The sequence below is a fragment of the Hippopotamus amphibius genome, chromosome 3 (assembly GCF_030028045.1).
Source record: "Hippopotamus amphibius kiboko isolate mHipAmp2 chromosome 3, mHipAmp2.hap2, whole genome shotgun sequence".
Lineage (NCBI taxonomy): Eukaryota > Metazoa > Chordata > Mammalia > Artiodactyla > Hippopotamidae > Hippopotamus > Hippopotamus amphibius.
Genome location: NC_080188.1, coordinates 87768203 through 87773657, shown reverse-complemented (window position 1 = coordinate 87773657; position 5455 = coordinate 87768203).

Sequence of the window (5455 nt, the reverse complement as noted above, 5' to 3'; positions counted from 1 at the left end):
CCAGGAGAAGAATGAAATTGTTACTGAGTCCAAGCTCCTACTGCTCACCCCACGACAGACCAATACATTGAGACACCAGTTGTTGGGGTAAGAATAGTGACTTTATTCAGAAATAGAGCAGACTGAGAAGATGGTGGACTAGTGCCCTGAAGAACCATCTTACCAGAGTTAGAATTCAGGCTTCTTTTATACTAAAACAGGAGGGGGTGTGGCCTCTTGTTGCAAACTTCTTGGTGCTGGAATCCTTTGTTCTTGCAGCTGTCCAGATAGGTCAGATCACAATGCTCTTAAAAACCTCCAACAAGGCAAATATTATTCTCTGTTCTGCAACATTTTATCTCTATATGAATGAAATGTGTTATACCTTTAAAGGTCAGAGCCTTGGGAATAGGCTATCCTATGTATTTCATACTTAACTTGTAGCAAAAGCAAAGAAATACAAAGTTTAAAGTAAAAGGAACAGATCCAATAAGGAATCAGACTTGTTCTTCCCCATTACAAAGTTACTAAGTGAGGTTGGTCATTTATTTCCCTGGCTCCCATAACACACAGGCTAACTGTGTTCATCAATTGGAGTTCTTTACTTCAACTACCCTTTTCTGCAGGATTCTGTTTTTCAAGATATGGTGAACATCTTTTATTCTTGTCATCTGCATCTGGCGTTGCATTTGTTCTTCTGGTATCAGCATGATAGACATGAATATCCTTTGTTCTTTCCTTCTGCCCTGCTTATGCCTTTATATGTGGTTATTCTATTAAATATTCTCAGAGGATTTATATTAGAGTGTGGCATCCATTTCTGCCAAACTTGACAAAGAAACAAACAAAAAGGAATCTCTAGTAATGACCTAGATAGCTACAGGAAGGTTTGTTCAGTCCAACTTTATTTAGTGAGTATTGAGTGGGAGATTGTGAAGCAAACAAGTTCTTGGAGATGGAGGTGAGGAAATAGAAAGTAGAAAAGCAAAGCAGTGTCAAGTGCATGTTCCCAGAGAACACAAAGTACGATTTACATTTTTTCTGCCCAATGTTATTTTGCCCACCACTCCTCTTCCATGTTCACTTTAAGATCTTTGTTTTCTTTTCTAAGTCAGTCTTTACTAAGACAGCATATGTCATACCCCACAAACCATTTTGATGATGTTAATAATGGTGCATATTTGCTATATTATGGCTCTAACAGATGCTCATAGCTTGGGAATTTGATGGTTCTGTACCAAAACACTAAGGCTCACAGGTCATATTAGTGTAAAGCTGAACCTTTCCTTCCCAATGTACTGAAGGTGTATTGCTCTCACCACCTCCCGAGCCCCTAATCTGGGACTAGAGGGTGATATGAAAATGTTTTTCTCCCTTCTGATAAGTGAGTTTCTTCTGCTTCTCTAATATAATTCTTCATTTCTATTTGTTTAGAATTTTAGACTAGGTATTACCAGAGGTAAAAGCAAAGTAAACAAACAAATAAATAAAAGCACACATTCACATTCAGGAATACACATATTTCATACCCATTATGGCATGACCCTTTAACCATGTTTTACCTTATTTCGATCAAGTGAAGAAAAAGATATGATATTTTAAAATAAGAATATCTATAAATAAAGGAGAAGTTTTTCCTAGAAAATTTCTCCCTACATACAGGTAGATGAATACAATTAAAAGTAAGTGGAACATTAAAAACATTTATTAATAAGTTCAGGAAAATGTAATCTCTGTGTAGATTCTGAGAATTTTAAAATCTGACATTCATTTTTGATTTTAGAATATTCAGTTTAAAAAATTATGGAAATCCTCAATGTGATAAAAACTTTTCTTACTAAGACTAATACTGTACTTAGTGAAACACATGAAACATCTTTTCTACAGTCAGAAGCAAGAAATGACACCTATAACTTCTATAATTTAGCACTGAACTAAGATACTATTATTACTAATTATTTAAAATACAAAAATTAGCCTACTCAACTACACAAGGAAAAGAAATAAAAACACAAAAGTTAAAAATGAGGAGATACTACTATTTTCAGATTATGTGATTATGTATTGAGAAAAGAGAAGAGAACCAGCTAAAAAATCCTCAAAATATGCAGTCATTCCAGATAGAGTATAATATTAATGTACAGAAATCAATAGTAATCAAATGCAAAACCTATGGAAAATACAATGAAAAAAAGACTCAAAAAAAAAACAAAATTCCTACAAATATATGAGAAATATGTGGAGCCATATTAAAGACTTTAAAGCTGTCCTGGAACAGATGCATTGGGAATGTACGGAAGGACGCAGTAATTCTCACAGAGAACCAGCTGAACACCAGCAGACAGCCTCGGACACCGGATGGGACTGCGGGGAGCCCGACATAGCCGGTAGGGAGGCATCTACGAGGGCTCAAAGAGGGTGAAGCGGCGGAGCTGTGGCAGACGGGAGGGAGTGAGAAACATTCGGAGGGTCCGCAGCGCAGCTCAGCGTTCCCGGATCAAGACATCGATCCGCGGCTGAATGGAGGGTCCAGGAGCGGGAGTGTGGGAGCAGCAGAGCTGGTTCAGTGTGGGAAACATTGTTGCCAGTAGGGTGACGGACCGAGAGGACAGGAGGGAGGAGGCCCGCGGAGAGGAGTGCCTGTTCCTGAGAGCTGCCCAGCCATGATGGCGGCTGGAGGCTGCAGGCTCACTGGCGGCTGGGAGGAGCCACGTGCATAGCCTCTCTCTCTCTTTCGGTGCCTCTGCAACAGGCAGTGGAGAGATGCCCTGCGGGCCACCTAAGGCGCTCAGGGATAACAAGTACCCTCAGGCACTCGGGTGGGGCTAGATTAAAACCCCTTGCAACGCCAGCAGCAGGGAGGCTGCTGAGAGAAAAAAAAAAAAAAAAAAAGAAAAGAAAAAACCCCCGAGAGAGGCCCAACTCTAAGACTTTCTGTTTACGCCTGAGCCACCGGTGCCCTCTGCAACAGGCACCTCCAAGCCTGACTGAGACATCAGTGCGCCACTGCTCACTCCCTCCCAGGAGAAGGAGCCACTGTTGTACCCTCTCCCTCCCCACACACTGACGCTTACAGACGAACAATAAAGGAACCTCTGCTGGTCACAGAATAACGCAAAAAAACCCAAGGACAAGCAACCCCAAAAGTTTGGACAACCATGAGGAAACAAAGAAACACCATGCAGGCAAAGGAGCAAGAAAAAAACCCACAAGACCAAATAAATGAGGAGGAAATAGGAAAAATGCCTGAAAAAGAATTTAGAGTAATGATAGTCAAAATGATACAAAATCTCGATAACAAAATAGAGAAAGTACAAGAAACAGTTCATAAGAACTCAGAAAAACAAACAGCAATGGATAACAAAATAACTGAAATTAAAAATACTCTAGATGCTATAACCAGCAGAATGACTGAGGCAGAAGAACGAGTAAGTGAGTTGGAAGACAGAATGGGGGAAATAACTGCCACAGAGCAGGAAAAAGAAAAAAGAATAAAAAGATTAGAAGACAGTCTCAGAGACCTCACTGATAACATTAAGCATACCAATATTCGAATTATAGGCATCCCAGGAGAAGAAGAAAACAAGAAAGGGTCTGAGAAAATATTTGAAGAGGTTATAGTGGAAAACTTCCCCAACATGGGAAAGGAAATAATGAACCAAGTCCAAGAAGCACAGAGAGTCCCATACAGAATAAACCCAAGGAGAAATACACCAAGACACATATTAACCAAACTAACGACAATTAAACACAAAGAAAAAATATTAAAAGCAGCAAGAGAAAAGCAACAAACAACATATAAGGGAAAACCCATCAGGATAACAGCTGACCTTTCCACAGAAACTCTGCAGGCCAGAAGGGAATGGCAGGATATACTGAAAGTCCTGAAAGAGAGAAACCTACAGCCAAGAATACTCTACCCAGCAAGAAGCTCATTCAGATTTGAGGGAGACATCAACAGCTTTCCAGACAAGCAAAAGTGAAGAGAATTCAGCACCACCAAACCAGCCTTACAACAAGTGCTAAAGGAACTTCTCTAAGGAGGAAACACAAGAAAAGGAAAACACCTACAAATACAAACCCAAAACAATTCAGAAAATGGTAATTGGAACACACATGTCAATAATCACTTTAAATGTAAATGGATGAAATGCTCCAACCAAAAGACACAGACTGGCTGAATGGATACAAAAACAAGAGCCTTCTATATGCTGCCTACAAGAAACCCACTTCAGACCAAGGGATACATATAGACTGAAAGTGAAGGGATGGAAAAAGATATTCCATGCAAATGGAAGTCAAAAGAAAGCTGGAGTAGCAATACTCATATCAGACAAATTAGACTTGAAAGTAAAGACTATTAAAAGAGACAAGGAAGGGCACTACATAATGATCAAGGGATCCATCCAAGAAGAATATATCACAATGGTAAATATCTATGCCCCCAATATAGGAGCACCTCAATACATGAGGCAAATGCTAACAGCTATAAAAGGGGACATCGACAGGAACACAATAATAGTGGGAGACTTGAACACCCCACTTACATCAATGGACAGATCATCCAAAAAGAAAATAAATAAAGACACACAAGCTTTAAATGACACATTAGACCATCTCGACTTCATTGATATTTATAGGACATTCCATCCAAAAACGACAGAATACACATTCTTCTCAAGTGCACACGGAACATTTTCCAGGATAGATCACATCTTGGGTCACAAATCAAACCTCAGCAAATTCAAGAAAATTGAAATCATATCAAGCATCTTCTCAGACCACAATGCCATGAGACTAGATATCAATTACAGGAAAAAAACTGCAAAAAAGACAAACACATGGAGGCTAAACAATTCACTCTTAAACAACCAAGGAATCACTAAAGAAATCAAAGAGGAAATCAAAAAATATCTAGAAACAAATGACAACGAAAACACAACAACCCAAAACCTATGGGATGCAGCAAAAGCAGTTCTAAGAGGGAAGTTTATAGCAATACAGTCCTACCTTAAGAAACAAGAAAATGATCGAATAAACAACCTAACCTTACACCTAAAACAACTAGAGAAAGAACAAAGAAACCCTAAAGTGAGCAGAATGAAAGAAATCATAAAGATCAGAGCAGAAATAAATGAAAAAGAAAGGAAAGAAACCATAAGAAAAATAAATAAAACTAAAAGCTGGTTCTTTGAGAAGATTAACAAAATTGATAAACCATTAGCCAGACTCATCAAGAAAAAAAGGGAGAAGATGCAAATCAACAGAATTAGAAATGAAAAAGGAGAAGTCACAACGGACACCTCAGAAATACAAAACATCATGAGAGACTACTACAAGCAACTATATGCCAATCAATTGGATAACCTGGAAGAAATGGATACATTCTTAGAAAAATACAATCTTCCAAGACTGAACCAGGAAGAAATAGAAACCATGAACAGACCAATCACAAGTACGGAAATTGAGGCAGTGA